The following is a 20,771-nucleotide window of genomic DNA, read 5'->3' on the forward strand; positions in this document are numbered from 1 at the left end:
GTAGAAGGTGGAGAAAGGAGTTGGAGAGGTGGCTCGGCAATTAAGAACACATATTGCTCTTAAAGAGGACCTGAGTTCAATTCTCAGGAATTGACATTGCCCTCTCTGGCCTCCGTGGGCACCTACATGCCATGCACAGATAGACATACATATACATAATGAAAATAAATAAAAAAATAGATATTTCCTGGGCATTAATCCCAGCACTTGAGAGGTAGAGGCTGGGAGGCAGAGGCAGGTGGATTTCTGTGATTTCAAGGATACACAGTAAGCCCCTGTCTCAAAAAAAAAAAAAAAAAAAAAGAAAGAAAATCCCACTAACTGAAGCGTCTCAAAGTCTCACATTGCAGTGATCCAGAATAACTCTGCCCAGTCATTGGCAGCTGGGTTCATGAGGACCTAAAGAGCACTTATGGAAACCACACAATGATCTGGATCAGTGGCAGCACATTTCAAAAAATTGTGGCTAAAAAAATCACAGTACCTAAGCTAGGCGTAGCGGTGCACGCCTTTGATCCCAGCTCTCAGGAGGCAGAGGCAGGTGGATCTCTGTGAATTTTAAGTCTGTCTGATCTACAGAGTGAGACCCTACCTCAAAACAAAATGGGCTGGAGAGATGGTTCAATGGTTAAGATCACTGTTGTTCTTCCAGAGATCCTGAGTTTGGGACCTGATGTCCTCTTCTGGTATGTAGACATACAGGAAACAGAACACTCATATACACAAATCCTAAAAACAAAACAGCAACAAAATTTAAGTTTTAATTTGTTTTTTAAACATAAGTTTATGTTGTTGAGACTGGCTCCTAAAATTTGCCCTGTACCCAAGAATGACCTTGAACTTGCATATTTCTGTGTGTGTATGTTTATATGTGCCTGTGTGTCTGTGTCTGTTCATTTGTGTGAGTTCAGCATATGGAGATGAGCAGATAACCTTGGTGTTAGTCCTCTCTACCTTATTTGAAACGGGGTCTCTTTTAACTTTGTGTTTTATTTTGGTTTTGGAGGACAGGGTTTCTCTGTATAACTTCCCTGGATGTCCTGAACTCCCTGGGTAGACCAGGCTGGCCTTCAACTCAGAGATACTCCTGCCTCTGCCTCCCAGGTACTGGGCTTAAAGGCTGTGCCACCACTGCCTGACTTTTCTTTTCTTTTCTTTTCTTTTCTCTCTCTCTCTCTCTCTCTCTCTCTCTCTCCCTCCCTCCCTCCCTCCCTCCCTCCCTCCCTCTTTCTCTTTCTCTCCCTCTCTCTTGTTTCTCTTTTGGTTGTTGGAAACACGGTTTCTTGGCTCTGGCTGTCCTGGACTCACTTTGTAGACCAGGCTGGCCTTGAACTCACGGAGATCCACCCACCTCTACCTCCCCAAGTACTGGGATCCCAGGAGCCTGGCTCTGATTTAAATTTTTATGCAATTATATATTTATTGTGTGTGTACACATCTCAGAATGTTTGTGTGGAGATGAGAGGGCAAATTTCAAGTGTGTTCTCTCCTTCCACATGTGTGTCCTAGCGATTGAACTCAGGCTGTCAGGCTTGGCAGCAAGGCCTTCAACCCTGAGACAGGGTTGCTCAGTGTCTGCCTGTGTGTGTCGGTCAGGCCAGCCGGCACACAGACTTTGAGGAATTTCCCTGGCTTCTGCTGCCGTTTCCCCTTCAGTGTGCTGTACTACTGTCTGTCAGGTTACTTCCGTTCTGGGGATCTGCACTCAGTGTGTCAGGCTTACCAGGGTCTTAGTTACTTGTCTGTTGCTTTGACCAAACACCGTGAACAAGGCAACTTATAAAAGAAAGCATTTAATTTGGACTCAGAGTTGGTCCATGACCGTCGAGAGCATGGCAGCAGGCAGGTCTGGCCCTAGAGCAGTAGCTGAGAGCTTACATCCTGATCCACACTGAGGCAGAGAGAGTGCTCACTGGGAATAATGTGGGTTTTGAAACTTAAAGCCGGCTCCCAGTGATACCTCCTCCCACAAGGCTATGCCTCCTAATCCTCCCCAAAGAATTCCATCAAACGGGGACAAAACATTCAAACATATGCACCTATAAGGGAAGTTCTCCTTCTCGTTCAATACGGAATTCCTCTCCCTGGCCTTTGTAGATGTGTGGCCGTATCATAATGCACAGCGTACTTAGTTCAACCTCAGAAGCCCATCCTTCCCAGTTTTTTTTTTTTTTTCTTCTGTCCTGTCTTTTGAGGTCCATCGTTGCTGCAGAAAGGATAGTTCAGGTGGGAGCCCCTGGACAGAGTTCATCCCTGATGCATCTTGCATTAGCACTTCCTGCTGTGAGCCAAATTCCTTGCAGAAACAACTTCAGGGAGGTAAGATTTCTGTTGGCTCACGGTTTCAAAGAATTAGTTCGTGGTGTGGGACAGAGCATCGTGGTGCAGTGATGTGGGGCCCAGTGACAGCAGCGGGGACCTGGGCTGTTAGAGAGTCAACTAGTGAGGAGCCACAGAGCACTGTGCACCATCTCCCTCATCATGCCCCAAGCGCTTGCGCTGGGAGCAGGTTGCGGCTGGGAGCAGGTTGTGGTGGATAGACCGCAAAGGTGACTGAAAATTCATGCCCTCGCATCAGCGGTCTGTATTTATTTATGTGTGGGGTGTTGCAGGATACTTGATCCCACTGTGCACCCTGAGATTGTGAACTGTAAAACCCTGTTTCTTGTTTGGTGTGGTTGAACCATAACACACACCTTTAATTCAAGAACATGCTTTATTGTAAACAGGTGATTATGGTGTGGTTCACCCAGCCCTAGCATGCACCTTTAATCCAAGAACTTTCTGTACACGGGATTTAATAAAGTTAACCCTAGGTCAAGAGGTGCAGCAAGGGGCTGGAGAGATGACTCAGAGGTTAAGAGTACTGGCTCTTCTTCCAAAGGTCCTGAGTTCAACTCCCAGCAACTGCATGATGGTTCTTAACCATCTATAGTGAGATCTGGTGTCCTCTTCTGTAATGCAGGCATACATGCAGGATAAACGATTAAATAAATATATAAATAGATTTTTTTTTTAAAGGAGGTGCAGCAAGAAACCAACTGAGAAGGATTAAAGTGTGGGAAGGACATTGAGTTGAGTTGAGGGGTGATTAAGAGGAGTAGGGGCTGGAGAGATGGCTCCGAGCACTGGCTGCTCTTCCAGAAGTCCTGAGTTCAATTCCCAACAACCACATGGTGGCTCATAACCATCTATAATGAGAGCTGGTGCCCTCTGCTGCCTTCTGGCATTCAGACACACATGCAGGTAGAACCCTGTATACATAATAAATAAATAAATCTTTCTTAAAAAAAAAAAAAAAAGACAGGGAGTAGACATAGAAGGGCTTTTAGCTCTCTAGCACTTGAGCTTTAGCTATCTAGCTCTCTGGCTTTTTTGGAACTTGAATTGGCAAGCCTTTGGCCTTGGATTTTTTTGCCTTTTCCTCCTGGGCTGTCAGCTGAACTAGTGAACCTTTTGGGCTTTTTCCATCTGGACGTGAGCTGAGAAGGAGGGTCAACTGGGTACTTTCTCTGCCTGTCTCTGAGCTAGCAGGTTTTCACCCCAGCATCTGGTTCCTGATTCTTTATTGGTAAAATATAATGGTTGGGATTTTCATTTTTTAAAATAACATTTTGGAGCCCAATATGAAGCCAAAATTCCATCCTCATTGCCATTTCCCCCTTTTTGTCTAAATAAAAGACTTTTCTCTAACATCAATAAACTATATACTGTCTGGTGAAAAATACATTCATAATATCCAGTCCATATGTATTCAGCAACCTCAAAGAAAGTATTCTACTATCTATGCTATTTTGGTGGGTCCAAATTCCTATACCTAAATCAACTATCATAACTTGCACTACCAATCAGAAACATCTTTTGACCTAAAACGTCTTCTTAAATCCTAAAGAACTTAATCTTAATTGTAAGATTATAACTATTTAGTCCTCAGCCCAATCAGAGAACTCAGAAGGATTAAAATTATCCAAATAAACGGGAAGTGCAGAGCAAACAGCTTCTAAAACTATAAAAATGACAGATACTGCTGGCTGCCTGGACACACACAATGAGAGAGCCTGGCTAAATAAGTCTGACCAACTCCGTGGTGCACTTCATTTTCTTGATAGATAGAACAGGCCTAAGAATTGCAGGAAAAACCACAGAAAAGGGGCCAAGACATCTGGCCTGGGGAAGATAAAGTTGCTTTTTTTTTTTTTTTTTTTTAAGATTTATTTATTTATTTATTTATGTACATAGTATTCTGCCTGAATGTATGCGTGTGAGCCAGAAGAGGGCACCAAATCTCATTGTAGATGGTTGTGAGCCACCATGTGGTTGCCGGGAATTGAACTCAGGACCTCTGGAAGAGCAACCAGTGCTCTTAACCTCTGAGCCATCTCTCCAGCCCCCTAAAGTTGCTTTTTTAAACTATTTGAAAAGTGCCTAAGTCCTGACCAGAGTCACACGGCCTCCATGGGCTCCAGCCATTCCCAGTCAGGGTTACATAGCCCACAGCAGGAATTCTGTTTCTGGCTTTAAAAGGGACCTTCAAGCTCCCCTAGGGGCCACCACCCTGTTGTGAAGGTGATGACGCCAGCATGCTGAGTCTCGGGTCATTCAGCATTGTCAGGATCCTAACACAAAGATCTCTTTATAATGTTGGAGCGTCATCTTCAGCCTTCTGGCTCAGAATAGCTGACACACTTTTCTGTGAAGCAGGTAGCATGAAGAACTTTCCTGAATACAGTTTGTCCAGTGTTCTGTCTGAAGTAGAAGCAAGGGCATTTTCTAGCTGAGTGGCTATCTTGCCACATATGAAGCCATCTCCAAAGGAGAATTTTTTGATGCTGTCATTTCTTCAAAGTTGAAAGGGGCTGCTGCCAGGAGCTGGTATCTCTTACTGTCAATTTCTCAGATTAGGGCTGGAGAGAGAGCTCAGCAGTTAAGGTACTGACTGCTCTTCCAGAGGGCCTGGGTTCAAATCCCAGCAACCACATGGCAGTTCATAACCGTCTGTAATTCCAGTTCCAGTTCTGATCTATCTCTAGTGTATCTGAATTGTTTGTTTCTAGCTATATGCTGACTGATTAACTTATGAAACATCTATGATTAACTAGACTGGTTCCTAACAAAACCTCAGGTTTAATTGACTATTAGTTTGTATTTCCTAATTATTCTAAACAGTTGGTGATATTTTCAGAATGACTAAAACCTCACATTGCACTTTTAAGAATTACATAGATACAACACCTTAAACATAATTGGTACATAGCATGCTGTAATTAAAATACAAACTTAATTTTGTATCAACATACAAAGATCTATAAGAGTAGAAAATTCATGGGGCTGGAGAAATGGCTCAGAGGTTAGGAGCAGTGGCTTAACTGCTTAGCTTTGGAAGAATCACTTCCAAAGGTCCTGAGTTCAATTCCCAGCAACCATATGATGGCTCATAATGAGATCTGGTGCCCTCTTCTGCATGGAGGCAGAATAATGTATAAAAAATAAACATATCTTTTTAAAAGAGTAGGTTCAAAAATCTACCCCTTTTCCCCCATTATTACTATAACCTCCCCTTTTGCCTAAATAAAAAGGAAAGCTACAGTAAAAGTATTTACAAAAATTAAGCAGTTTTTGCTAAGCTTTCCACAATGTTCAGTTTGGTTGTATTTGGCAGTCTTAGGATTAAGTATTTTTGAGCTCAAAGTTCTGTAGGATGTTCATGTTAGGCTCCTATGAACTCAGCATTTTGAATGTCCTAAGCAGTCTGTAGTCTGCAGCTGATCTAGGCAGAACATAACAGTCAACTCAGAGGTGTTCACTGTGCAGAACCAGGCAGCAGGAGCGTGGAACAGAGTTTCCCAGTGGTTGGTGTTACACAATCCAGGTAGACTTGTCACTGGTGCCCTGTCATCTTGGAGAGTCTAAAGGTTGCTGTTAGGAGTGGCAGCAAAGACCATTGGCCACTTATGCCGGTAGAGGGCAGGAGAGACAAGGTGGGGGTGGCTGACACCACTTGGCTGACACTCTGTGTTGTTTTCTGTGTGTGACATTTTCTCTTGATGGTCAGTCCTTTTTCTTAAGGTGTTTTCTTTGTCTCCAGATGCCTTAGTTAGATGTTTTATTCTCCTGGAAAGCTAAAAACAAAACTGCCCCACCTCTAACTCTGGGGGATTCCTTTTTTTGCTGAGTTATATTTTTCCTAGGGCAAAATGATTTTTTTTTGTCAATAGAACTATTATGTGTCAACTGAAAAACTTAAAACAATCTTTTGAAATCTTGAAACTAAATATAGTTTTAACTGTATTTATTTTTAGGTCACAAAGGACAGTAACTTTGAATATCAGTCTGCCTTCTGCAAATAACTTTTAAATTTAAAACACTATTTCCCATGTGTGTGCCTCCCAAGTGCTGGGATTAAAGACGTGAACCAACACACCTGCATCTAACTTTTTCTCTATTTCAAACTTGCTCTGCATCAGGCTGGCTTTAAATGCAGAGATCTGCATGCTTCTGCCTCCCGAGTGCTGGATTAAAGGTGTGAACTCTACCACCGTGTTCACTGTAACTCTGGAATTTAGAAAACAGCTAATTTATAGAGATAGCCTGTCTCTGCTGGGATTAAAGGCACGGTCTACCACTGTACTGGTCAAGTTTTTTTTTTTTTTTTTAGTTCCAAATTACTCCAACTCTCAGAGATCTAGAAAACAAGTTGGAACTGTACTAATCCTTTGAACTTACTTAAAACATTTTAAATCCCTTAACTGTGATTTTAATAACCAACAACAAAAATATCCTCTTTATTTAAGAAGGAACTTTAGTTGTTATATATTAGTTTGAACTGAATGACCAAGAAGTCTGATGAACTATCACCTCTCCATATTCAGGAGATCTCTCCTGTTTGAATCTAATCTTTCATCAATTGAGATGATTTTCTTTTCTTTTTCCATGGAAACAAAGGTAAAACGTCTTCCCCAGTGTAAACACATATCCTAGTTTCCATTCAGAGATCAACACATAAGAGGAAACACATCTTTAAAACATACAGGTTGATTTAATTCAGCAGTTTTTTCCTATTATCCAATGTCTCTCTGCAGCTGTTGTTCTCTTTTCATTAGCATTTAAAAAAATTAAAGTTAATAAAGCACTGTGTGATCTATCTCTGGGTCTTTACTGCCCCTTTCTATTTATTAAGCATATCTTCTAAAGTGCAGTTAGATCTTTCTATAGCGCTTGTCCTGTAGGATTGTGTGGTATACTTGTAATATGCTTTATGTTGTAATATGCAAAAACACGGTTTCATTTTACTAGAGACATATGCTGGAACGTTGTCATTCTAAATTTGTACAGGTATTCCCATAATAGCCACGTCTTCTAATATGAATTACAGAGTCAGCCTTTTCAGAAATTAAAGCAGTTGCCCGTTGAAATCCTGAATATGTATCTATGGTATGGCGCACATACTTTAATTTTCCAAAGTCTGTAAAATGAAACACATCCATTTGCCAAATTTAATTCCTTTGTGTACCTGTTGGGTTACTTCCTGCCCTTAACAGAGTTTGGTTATACAAAGAGCAAGGAGGACATTGCCTTATAATTTCCTTAGCTTGTTGCCAAGCGATTGAAAAATCTTTCTTCAAATCTTTGCTGCTAACATGATGTTTCTCAGGAAATTCTGAGGCTTCTAGCACACTTCCTACTAACAGTTGGTCATGTCATGTACACTTCCTGCTAACAGCTGGCCATGTCATCATTGCCCTTTGCTTGGGAGCCTGAGAGACCCCTATGAGATCTGATACGTGTTATGTACAATGGATGACTTCTGTTTCTAATTACTTGTTGTAGTTGCATAAATAGCAAAGTTAATTCTGAATCATTCAGAATAAGCTCAGCAGTTTAGTGGTGTAAAACAACTCTTTCTGCATATTGCAAGTCAGTAACTATATTAAGAGATTCAGAAAAAAACATATAATACCATAAGAATGGCATACAACTCTGATTTTTGAACTGAATCATAAGGGTTCTGAGTCACTTTACTTATTTTTCCTGACTTATAACCTGCCTTTCCTGTTTTACTTGTATCAGTATAAAACATAGGTGCTTCAGAAATTGGTGTTCCTTTTACTATACCAAAAAATTACTGCATGCTCTTTGCCAATGTTCATTTTCTGCCAATAATGAGGCAATTTCAGCATTAGTAAAAGGTACCACAGTTTCTGCTGGGTCTACTCCTGCTAATTGATGAAATCTCATTTTTCAGAATCAATTCAGAAATCTTTTCTACATAGGTCTTTAATTTTTTTTACTCTGTTGATGTGCTAAGCTGTTCATTCTAAGATACTATCTTCTCTCTGAATAAGATTTCCCATGGGAAAATGAGTAGGAGCAAAATAACTAAAATACAGTCTAGCTTTGGATCCAAACGATCCACATGTGTGTCCTGTAGTTTCTTTTCTACCAGGGCCAATACTTTCTCAGCCTCAGCTGATAATTTTCTTGGAATATTTAAGTCCTTATCACCCTGTAGGGTTTGAAATAAATTACTCAGCTCTTGAGGAATTAATCTAATTGTTGGCTATAACCGTTAATATCTCCCAACAATTTTTGAAAATCATTAAGGGTTTGTAATTAGTCTCTCAGGATTTATACTTTCTGTGATCTAATTTTCTATAAACCTATGTTATATCCTAGATAATTGAATTTTTTCAGGTGCAATTTGTAATCCCCAGCAAGGCAAAATAATCTTTACTTCATCAAACTTTTTTTTTTTCTAAGATACCTGCATTTGAATCAGCCAGTAAGATATCATCCATGGGCTGGAGAGATGGCTCAGATGGTGGCTCACAACCATCTATAATGAGATCTGGTACCCTCTTCTGGTGTGCAGGTATGCATCCAAGTAGAACACTGTGTACATAACAAATAAATCTTAAAAAAAGACATCATCCATATAATGGTAAATTTTAGATTGAGGAAATTAGGGATTATTTCTAATGGCTGTTGTACAAAATATTGGCACAAGATAGGACTGTTTAACAGTCCTTGTGGTAAGACCTTCCAATGATATCTCTTTATAGGACCACTATTATTATAAGTTGGCACTGAGAAAACATTTCCCTGCCACGCTCATGGAAAGGGATTGTGAAAAAACAATCCTTTATATCAATTACTATCAAAGACCATGACTTAGGTAATAAAGAAGGCAATGGGATTCTATGTTGTAAAGAGCACATTGGCTGAATTATCTTATTTATGGCTCTTAAATCTGTTAATATCCTCCATTTTCCTGATTTCTTTTTTACAATAAACAGGGGAATTCCATGGCCTGGTAGATTCCTCAATGTGTTGACCATTTAGCTGTAATTTTTATTTTTTCATAGGCCATTGATCCATCCATACAGGTTTGTCAGTTAGCCATTTTAAAGGTAGTCAAGTTGGTAGGCAAGAAAGACCAACACCTGTCATGTCCTGCATATGGACAACCTAAACAGTCTATGACTGTTTTCAAAAATATATTTTAATACTTTCCCCAGAAACATTCTTTATTTTACAGTTCGTTTTGGATATTGGAGGAATGTCAATCTGTGTTTTCCATTGCTGTAACAAATCACATCCTCATAAATTCATGGCTATGTTAGCCACATACATACAATTTTCCTGTTTGTACTTCCGTCCCTACACATTCAGCTTGTACTTTGTTTTAACTGAGATAAAGTTCTGAGCTAAAGAAGTTGAATATAAACTTCCTGAAGAAGCCAATCTGGATGCCGAAATTTTGGTAAAATTATTGTTGCATCTGCTTTTGTGTCTACTGAACCTTCAATATCAATACCATTTATTTTTATTTTTAGTGTAAATCCCTGATAATTTATAGCAATTTGCCAACATATTTGTTTTGCGGTCTTTCTTGAATCTTTTGTATTAGTGACTGAAGGTGTTCTGTCCTTGATCACATCCAGAGCAGGGTTGTTTTTAACAACAGGCACTAAATCTTTTAATTGCTCTATGGATGAGTTTCTCCTATGCAGACAGGACACAATTAAATCGAATTTGATGTTGGGGACTACAGGAGGCCCCTTCAGGCATTTTCTGAAGGCACAGGGTTACCTTGCCTTTCCCTTGTTGATCTGCACTCCTTACTCAAGCGCCTGCCTTTGCCGCACTTTCTGCATACTCCAGAAGCCTGGCTTTCTTTCAGGATCATCTCTAGAAAAGCCACTTTTTCTAGGAAAGCCTTTCCTACAGTCCCTTTTCAAATTTTGATTTTTTTTCTAAGTCTTTTAGAAATTACTTCTCTCAGATTAGCATCATAAACATGAGATCCAATATCAGCTGTATCTCTAACCCATTTCTCTTTCTGGTCCTGATCTTGCTTTTAAAGGTATAATTACTCTATTCTGAATTAGTATTTTCAAAAGCCAAATTTCAATTAGTACTTTTCTGACTTCTGAATCTATTTATAGCTGAAGTCAGTCTTTGCAAAAATCAGTAAAGGATTATCTTGGGCCAAATATAATTTCAGTAAATAACTCAGATCTCTTTCCTGATTCTTCAACCTTCTCCCAAGCATTTAAAGCTGCTAGACGGCATAGTGCCAAAGTATGGTCATCCAGTTCAGATTGCCTTTGTAAGTCAGCATATTGGTTTTTACCTATCAACGGATCTGAAAGATATCAGTACCTCTGGCCTGATTTCATCTTCGCTTCCTCTTTTCACCATCATTGCCATTGTAACTGAGGACCAGCTTCCAATATTGCTGTTGTCAAATCTTTGCAGTCTTGGGGGATAATCCTGTTCTGAGTTGACCATGAATTATGGAGGATCATTGCATCAGTGGCTGAGTAGATCTTCAAAAGGACATTGAAACTGTCAAGTTTGTGGGATTAATATTTTTTTTTATAAAAGTTAACCTGTGTACAATTTTGGCTTAGACAGAAAGCAGGGATTTGTAGAGGAATTTTAATTCAAAGCATGGCTACTCTGGCAAGAGATCACATCCAAAAACCTTCTAGGTCTGTATAAGCCAGCTGAAATACAAACAGACCTTTAAGCCAGGAGACAGAGGCAGCAGATCTGAGTTCAAGTACAGCCTGGTATAGAGCAAGTTTCAGGTAAAGAAAAGCTTAGGTCCAGGTGTGGTGGTACATGCTTTTAATCCCAAACAATGAAGGCAAAGATAGTTTGTAGAAGGAAGCACCCATGTTTGAAAGTGATGTCTAATTGAGTGGCAGAAAAAGTGACAAATCAGAGAAAGACTTGGCAGAATAGGCTATGCACAACTCTCAGGAGATTGAGGAAAAGGAAGCTACTTAAGGGGCAATGCATAGAGGAGAGGAGGCAGATTTACCAGGACAGTGATAGAGAGATGGGTTGCTGAATGAGAACTCAGGTGAAAACTGAGTGAGCTAGAGAATGAGGAGCCAGGAGATTAGAACAGAGTGTTGGATTTAGTTGGAGGCCAAGCAGAGCAATTCTGAGGCCTAGAGAAAAGCTGGACTGAATAAGTAGCTGGGAGAGGAGTTTGAGCCAGAACAGCTGAACTGAATCAGCCAGCCCCAAGCCCAGAGTTCAGTAAAAGCAAGTAAGGGTGAGCTTATTTAGTAGTAATCCTCAGAGGCTGACAACATCCTAGGCCTACGTTAGGTGGTATGGGGGCTGTTGCATGTTGGTCTAATGCTAATTACTGGCCCTCAAGATTTGGTTTCTGCCCGCTGGAGTAACCGTGCCTGTGTAAGCCTGTCTAAAACATTATACCTGATTTGCTCATTAACTGGCCTTTACCTAGGCAGGGCAGAAGGCTAGGTGTGGCTAAGGTTCTCGGGATTTTGAGGAAAGAATCCCAGGAGAATCATGGAGAGACAGACGGACAAGAAGAGGAGGAAGGAGTTTGCCACAATGGGTTAGCTTGGAGAAGAAGCTATGGGGCAAGTAAAAAGGACTCAAATAATGACATGAAAAGGCCTAGATGAAAATACAAGCAAGTACCATAGGATTATGGATGGAAGGTAGTCCAGATAGAAATGAGTAAGGTGGATGGCATTGGATGGGGCTTGGGAGATGGATGCTGAGATTATTCAGACAGCCTGAGTTAAATATCTGCATGGCCAAGGTAAATAAGGCAATTTTAAATTCTAACAGGTGTCTGTGTCTCATTACTTGTGATATCAAGTTAAATAATACTACCACAATAATCTTAGGGCAAATAATAAACATTATATAGCCTGATGCTTACTTTATTTACTACAACAACAGGCTAGAAGCCTCCAGGACTAGGCCTAGGGTTAGATGATGGTGGCAGTAATCCTCTGAGACCATTGACCAGACAAATCAAAGTTACTTTTTCAGTGGAGGAGTTGGTTCTTATTGTACTCTGTGTATCCTAGAGGCCAAACTCAGGTCATCTGCCTTGGCAGCAAGTCACTAGCCCTGACAATGGACTCTGGTAGCCATCCAGCTGAGACAGAAGAAGCATAGCTCCAGGCAGGGGTCACAGCTGTAGCCCTGGGTTTGCTACCTGGGTCACAGAAACTGACTAGAAGTCCCAGCCGCAGCCCAGTGCCATCTTCTGGGCTGAGTATAGGCTGCCATAGGCTCCGGGAGGGCTCGGGCCTGCCTCTGACTCCACATCTGACAGGTCTTTCCTGATTAGTCTTTGTTCTAGCCTCATTTCCATGCACACATGTAACCAACCAGGACCCACTTGGTCTACATTGGAAGGCACAGAGGCTGGTGCTGTCAGATCTTCAGATCTGATCTCTGAGCCTGGCTACAGATGGGGATTCAGTCCTGCTGCTCCTTCCTGCCCTGTGACACTTGACCTCTAACAGACAGCTGCAGGAAAGACCTGAAGGTTTCCACTGAAGGCTTACTTGAGTGCCTAGCTACAGCACCTGGTGCCCACCCTGGGGTGCTATCTTGATGTGATCAGGGAATTCTGCTCTTCTGTTTTCTTGTCTGGGCTGTTATGGCTGTGCAATGACTTTCTCTCTGTTCTGAGCCGTTATTCCCATGCAAATAAAGTTCTCACAGGTTCACCCTGCTCTGCCTGCTTATACCGTCCTTGAAGCAGACATGGCAGGTGCACAGTTAGACACAGGAGAATTGACTGTCTCCTTTGGTGTGGCATTGTGGACCACTATAGAGGCCATTGGCAAGTTCATCAGAAGAAGTTGTTGGAAAACAAAAAGACAGAACAATAAGGAGGCCAGTGAAATGGTTCCGCTAGTAAAGGCTCTTGCCTCTAAGCCCGAGGACCAGAGACTGAGACCTGGGACCCATATGGTGGAAGGAAAGGACTGATTTCTGCCAGTTGTTCTCCGACCTCCACATGAGGAAGCTGTACTAATCACCTGCACCTTCTCCTTCGAGTAAACAAGTAAGAAACAAGAATTTGTTTTGAGACCGGGTGTCTTTGTGTGACAGCCCTGGCTGTCCTGGAACTCACTCTGTAAACCAGGCTGTTCTCAGACTTACAGAGATCCACCTGCCTCTCCTTCCACAGTGCTGAGATCAAAGGCATGCTCCATAGCAGTCTGGCTTTGAAAATAATTTTTTAAATATATTTTTTAAAGAAGCAGCTGTGGTACATGCCTCTAATTCCAGCACTCAGGAGGCAGAAGCAGGTGGATCTCTTTGAGTTTGAGGCTAGCCTGTTCTAGAGAGTGAGTTCCAGGACAGCCAGGGCTATGTAGAGAGACCCTGTCTCCAAGGAGGAGGAAGAAGAGGAGAAGGGAGAAAAAAAGAAAGGAGATGGAGGAAGCCTAACCAGCAGCAGGAGTGAGGCAGCAGCAGGAGGAGACGGCGGCAGCAGCAGCAGCAGCAGCAGGAGGAGGAGGCAGCAGCTGTGACTACCTGCAGGCTCCACAGGAGACGCTCAGGAGCTCCGTCCCTGGAAGTCCAGCCTTTCTCTCTTGCACCTCCCAGCCAGCAGTGTGTTATCTTGTCCAGCTGCATGTGGGCTCATGGTATTGAGAGGTGCTGGGAGATACAGACTGTGGGAGATTAGCTGAAGAGAGGCTGTCTGTGCAGCTAGGAAGTGGTTGTCATGCATGATGGGGATCTTGTGACATCACTCACAGTCCTGTAAGTAACACCTCACCCACACCTTCGCAGTCCAGTGAACTTGATTTCTCAATTGGGACTTCTGATGAACTACATTTTGATCTGTCATTGGTGTTCTGTCCTGGGAAAGACCAGGCCTGTCTTTATAGCTCACCTAGAAAAAGGCTGGATGTGGCGATGTACACCTTTAATCCCAGCACTCAGGGAGCAGAGGCAGGGAGATCACTGCGAGTTTGGGGCCAGTGTGATCAAAATAGTGAGTTCTAGGCCAGCCAGGTCTATATAGACATAGTATCAAGATAATGATGATAAAATAATAAAAATAAAACATACAACAGGAGTAGAGAAAGCTAGCAGGATGTGCTAGAAGCCAGTAGATAGAAAGATTGGCACCCTCTGTGGTGTGGGATCCAGGAGCACCAAGCAGCGTACTCTGTAAGGCCTGAGCTCTCCACTGTAGCAAGTGTGTGTTGCTATGGAAGTATAGAAAGGGCCAGAGTCTGAGCCTGGAGTGGTGTGTGTGTGTGTGTGTGTGTGTGTGGTGTATATACACTGGTAGACATCAGAGGAGGACATCAGTTTTTATGCCCCGTCACTCTCCATTTTGATTTTTTTTTTTTCCATTTTGATTTTTAAAACAGGGTCTCTCTGAGCCTGAGTCTAGGCTGGCAGCCAATAAATCCCAGAAAATCTCTTGTGAGCTGCCCCCAAGAAGGGTGAACTTACATGCTCCTGTGTGGCAACTCAGGACCTCTGGAAGAGCAAGCAGTGCTCTTAACCTCTGAGCCATCTCTCCAGCCCCACTTTCTTCCTTTTTCAAGGAAGGATGAATCCTGCTCCATTATAACAAGATTTTGTTTATTAATTTGTCAGAGCTTGACACAGTACCTCACACCCATGAGATACAAAGGCAGAGGGCTACTGAGAGTCTAGTCTGGTTTACAAATTATACAAATCTCTGTTCCAAAATACTCCCCTTGCAGGGTGGTATTGGCACACGACTTTAATTCCAGCACTCAGGAGTCAGAGGCAGGTGGATCTCTGAGTTTGACACTAGCCTGGTCTACAGAGCTTCCAGGACATCCAAGGCTATACAGAGAAACCCTGTCTTGAAAACAAACAAATAGAAAACCAGACCAAACAACCAAAACCAACAAATCAAAACACTTTCCTCTAAAAACAAAACAAACAAATAGAAAGAATGAGTAAAAGAAAGAAGGGGAATAAAGGCAAAGAAGCAGGGAGGAAGCAGACAGGAAGCATGAGAGAAAGCTAGGAGAAGGAAGGAAAAGTCACAGATGCATGGAAGCCCAGCCTGGCTTTGGTAATGGTTCTGAGAGGACAGATCTACCAATGATGTACTCAGTGGTTTTGGTTTCTCTTCTGTTGTTGTTTTCTAGTTTTTGAGATAAAGTTTAACCACATAGCCCTGGCTGGCCTGGAACTCGCAGAGTCTACAGGCTGACTTCAAGCTGGTGATCTTCCAGCCTCTGACTTTTCTTTTCTTTCCTTTCTTTTTTTTTTTTTTTTTTTTTTTTTTTTTTAAGATTTATTTCTTTTGTGTTTTGGTTGGTTGGTTGATTTTTTTAAGACAGAGTTTCTTTGTGTAGCCCTGGCTTTCCTGGAACTCTCTGCAGACTAGGCTGGCTTTGAACTCAGAGATCTGTCTGCCTTTGCCTCCCAAGTGCTGGGATTAAAGACGGTGTGTCACCACAGCCAGGTTAAAAATGTAATTCTTTATGTGCTTTTTGTGTACGGGTATTTTGTCTGCATGTTCATCTGCACGCCAGAAGGTACCAGATCCTATAGGACTACAGTTATAGATGGTTGTGAGCTTCTGTGTGTGTAACCGTGTGACTCTTCTCTGCCTGCTCTTGCTCTGAATGACAAGGAGACTTTTATAATTTATTAAAAGCGTCAAAGGTTCTTAGAGCTGGGCAGACACTCAGCTCTTCTAACCCAGCAATGCTGGCCTGGCCCATGTCCTGCCCTGTGGCTAGTACCTGCCATCTTAGTTTTGTCCTGGCACCTGTTCTTTATCCATCTCCTAAGGTTCATTCCTCTCTCTCTGATCACCCCTGTCTGATATCCTCTCACTGGGCTTCGAAGTCCTACCTTCCTCTTCTGCCCAGCTATTGGCTGGTAGGCTCTTTATTTAACCAATCAGAAGGTGATAGAGAACAATTTTTACAAAATACTGAAGCAAAAGATGCTTCATAATAATTATGATACCAGAGTCCAGCCTGTAATCAGATCTGTTAGCACAGAAATCAGCATTGGAATACACATTCCTCAAGGACATCACTCCAACACACGCGGTTCCTGGGAATTGAATTTCAGGACCTGTGGAAGAACAGCCAGTGTCTTAACCACTGAGACATCTCCCCAGCCCTGTCAGTGGCTTTAGTGAGCCATGGTTTCTGGTTGTGCTAGTTTAGGCTTGCATAACCTGTTTAACTAGGCTTCACACTGGGAGCTTCACCCTGGTCAGAGGCTGTGGCTCAGTGACCTAGAGTGCAGGAAGCTGCAGGTTTAATCCCCAGACTGAATAAACCAGGTATGGTGCTGTGCACCTATATTTCAGCACTGAAGAGGGTCAGAAGTTCAAGGTCATTCTTGGCTAGTTGGTCAACGACTTTCCGGGCAATACAAGACTCCATCTCAAACAAACAAAGAATGGGTGTGGGGCAAGAGCCCAGAGGATAAAGGCGCTTGCCACCAAACCTGATGACCTGATTTGGATTCCCAGATGGTGGAATACAGCGGAAGGAAGAAAAGTGGGCTCCCTCAAATTGTCCCCCGATATCCGCGTGTGCACCGAACATGCATTTCCCTCCCCAAACCAGAATGAGGCTATAAGGAGGTAGGAGGGAAGGAAGGCAGGAGGGAAGGAAGATGTGCGAGGAGAGGCGGGAGAGGCTGAGAGAGAATGAGGGTGGGTAGTACTGATGGCAGGTTCCGTCACACCCATGCCTTACTCCAGGGTCTGCTTACCACGAGGGTGGGTGTCCATAAAAGCTTCCATCTGGTGTGATTCCAGCATTCAAGAGGCTGAAGGAGGGTCAGGAGTTTGAGGTCAGCCTGGACACGGTGAGAAGCTGTCTCTAAAATCAATGGGAACACAATCCTTATGCTGCTGACAGATCATTATAGTTATAGCCACCCCATGAACAGGTGGAGTAATGGGGTGCTCAGAAAGTAACTTAAGGATTGGTGGCTTACACTGTCATCCTATACTTCAGAACCAGAAGAAAGAGGATCAGGAGTTCAAGGCCATCCTTAGCTACTTAAGAATTCAGTAGAAATGCACAGAAAGACGCTCAGCAGATAAAGGCACTTACTGCCAAGCATGACAGCGTGGTAGAGAACTGGTTTCTGCAAGTTTTCCTCTGAGCACCATAGCTTCTCATTCATACACACACACACACACACACACTAAAGTACATACATAATAAAGTATGGTTTTTGGTTTTCAGGACAGGGTTTCTCTGTGTAGACCAGGCTGGCCTCACAGAGATCTGCCTGCTTCTGCCTCCTGAGTGCTCAGATTACAGGTATGTATCATCTTGTACAGCTAACAAAGTATGTTTTATCAACCTCCAAGGTGAGGGGCCTAGAGAGATGGCTCAAAGGTTAAGAGTACTGTCTCCTCTTCTACAGGTCCTGAGTTCAATTCCTAGCAACTACATGGTAGCTCACAACCATCTCTAATGTGATCTCATGCCCTCTTCTGGAATGCAGGTGTACATGTAGGTAGAGCACTCAGATACATAAAATAAACAAATTTTTTAAAATTGCCGGAGTGAGCTTGCAGTAGTGGCACACACCGCTTAGCACTTGGGAGCTCGAGGCAGGCTGATCTCTGAGTTTGAGGCCAGCATGGTTTACATGAAGAGTTCTAGGCCTGCCACAACTCTCTCAAAAACCACCTGGTCCATTTGGTGGTGCACACCTTTAGTCCCAGTACTAGGAAGGCAGACTCAGTCAGATCTCTGAGTTCTAGGTCAGCCTGGTCTATACAGCAAGGTTCAGGACAGCCAGGGCTATGCAGAGAAACCCTGCCTCAAACAACAACAACCCTTGTTGCTCTTGCAGAGGACCAGGGTCCAGTTACCATCACCCACAGTAGGTAGCTGACAATTGCCTATAATCCTATCTGCAGTAGGATCCAATTTCTCTAGCCTCTGTGGGTGCCTGCATACATGTGCACATACCTACACACACATCTTGCTTAAAAAGAACAATAAGGGGCTGGAGAGATGGCTCAGTGGCTAAGAGTACTGTCTGCTCTTCCAAAGGACCCGGGTTCAATTCCCAGCACCCACATGGCAGCTCACAGCTGTCTGTAACCTCAGTTTCAAGGGATCTGACACCTTCACACTAATGCACATAAAATAAAATAAAATAAAAAAAACAATAAGTTTACTTATTATATAGGCCAGTCTGGTCTCAAACTCACATATATCTGCGTGCCTCTGCCTCTAGAATGCTGGCATAAAAGGTGTGTGCCTTTAATATAGATTATTTTTAAAACCCATTTTAGCAGGGCAGATGCCTTTAATCCCAGCACTTGGGAGGCAGAGCCAGGTGGCTCTCTGTGAGTTCAGCCTGGTCTACAGAGCAAAGTTCCAGGACTGCCAGGGCAACAAAATCGAGTCCACCTCCCAGAGTTTCGGAAAGTCTTCAATAGGCTTTTACAGCTCCTGCTGGATAAAGTTCCGGGCTGGCCTGGGTCTACGAGGGGTGAACAGATTGCTGGGGAAGAGCTAGGTGCTTCTCAACCTGGCCCAGAGCCTAGGTACAGGCATTAACTTTGCTAGTGATATGCGCCTGTTGTAGCTTTCGGGCTCGGGGCTTGTTGGGTGCCAGGAACTCAGCTGATCCCTGGGAAGGTGAGTGGGCCTTGGTTGCTGCTCTAAGTGCTATGCAGGGGGAATTGGGCACAAGTTCTGACTTGAGCACCGACCTGGTGCTTGTGGTTCTGCCCTGGAGTGAAAGACAGGAAAGAGGATGCAGAAGATAGACCCCCACCATCTGGAGAGCCGACAACCTGACTGCCCTAGGGCCCCTCTCGTGCACACTGCCACAGACTGTCCTGTAGTCTCTGAAGAGGCACCCACATGAAAACACACCCGGAGCTGTCTCCCGTCAGCGGGCGAGCACCAGGCGTTCAGCTTTTAGGCGGAGGGAGGGAGTCTAAGCAGGAGGGCTCCCCTGGTCCTCACACACCGCAGCATACAATGCTGTTTTTGACTCTGGGAGGGTGTGTGTGTTGCTAGGTGAGATCCCAGATTGGCGAAGGCAAAGATGCTCAACAGCAGCAAAGGTTTGGGGAGCCACAAGTTTCCTGGAAGATTCAGGTGGGGAAGCAGGGAAGCTGGGGTGACCTCTGGATTCCAGATGTCCGGCATCAACAAGCAACAGGCTCAGAAATAGGCGTGTAAAAGGTCAATGAATTCATTTCTGAGGAAAGAGGAGACAGAGCCGGAAGCAGGGCACGGTGGGGACAGGGCAGGACACTCCAGCCATTGTGGGGGTGGGGCATTCTCGGGCCACAGTGTCTTCTTGAGACTGTTTTCCTTACCCACCAGCCACTTGGGGGGGATATTGAACAACTCCCCCAGACACTTTTCACTACAGAAGAGCAGACCACCAGCGATAAGCTGGCAAATTGGTTCCAGGAGTCAATGGCGGGTACACTGAGGACCCTGTTACCACTGACAGGCCTTTCCCCTGACCAGCGCAGATGACCGAGATCAGAACGCTGCGGCAGGTAGGGAGGCGCTTAAAGGATTGTGCCAGATTCAAATGAGGGTTTCTGAGCTGCCACTAGGCACCCCACAAACCATCTAAAGTAAGCCAGGGGGTCCAGGGACCCATTGAGGCCCCAGCTGCATTCCTGAAGCCCCCCCTGGATGCTTAGCAGACCTATACCCCTATCAGATGGACCCTGAAGCCCCAGAGGACCAATGGGCCAGCAGTGTGACCTTCGTAAGTCAGTCTGCTCCAGACATTCACAAGAAGGTCCAGAAGACCGAAGCCTTTGAAGAACGTAAGAACGTGTCTGAATTTACGGATATGGCTCAAAAGACTTTCAACAACCAGGAAAGTTTGGAGGACAAACTAAAGACTTGGCAAAGGTTTTGGTGGCAGCCTAGGTGGTGCTGGCTGAAGGAGCTGAAATTGTCTACTGTCAGGACCAAGAAGAGTTTTATTGTCCCCATTGGCTTTGTGCTACTTGGGCCAAGGGTTGGAAACCTAAGATGATGAGTACTTAGATATAAAATTCAAAAGAAATCTTAGCTGTAAGGGGCCTGCAGTTGTAACCCGGTCACCATCACCTTACAGAGATGGGACCTGTTACCTCCTTATACTGCTTGGGACACTGGGAGGACTCAAGGGGGGGATGTTGTGCTAGTAATTCTACTTTAGCCTTAGCCTGTAACCTTAATTTGACCTATGTTCCTTGCCCTGACCGTGACATCTTGTTTTTCTAGTCTGGAAGCCCCCCTCCCATCATGAGGTGCTGGTATCTTGGAAACTCCCTAGACTCCTATGACAGTAGACCTAGCCAATTAGCTTAAAGGTCAGAGAGCAGTTCTTTGCCAGATGGCCTAAATATTGCAAATGCACCTGTTTGTGTCCCCCCCCCCAATAAAAAACAGACCTGACAAAGGCCCAGGTCAGGGCCGTCTTTGTTCCTGAGTCCAGCTGTGTGCGCTCAACAC

This window comes from Meriones unguiculatus, chromosome 1 (genome assembly GCF_030254825.1).
Source record: "Meriones unguiculatus strain TT.TT164.6M chromosome 1, Bangor_MerUng_6.1, whole genome shotgun sequence".
NCBI lineage: Eukaryota > Metazoa > Chordata > Mammalia > Rodentia > Muridae > Meriones > Meriones unguiculatus.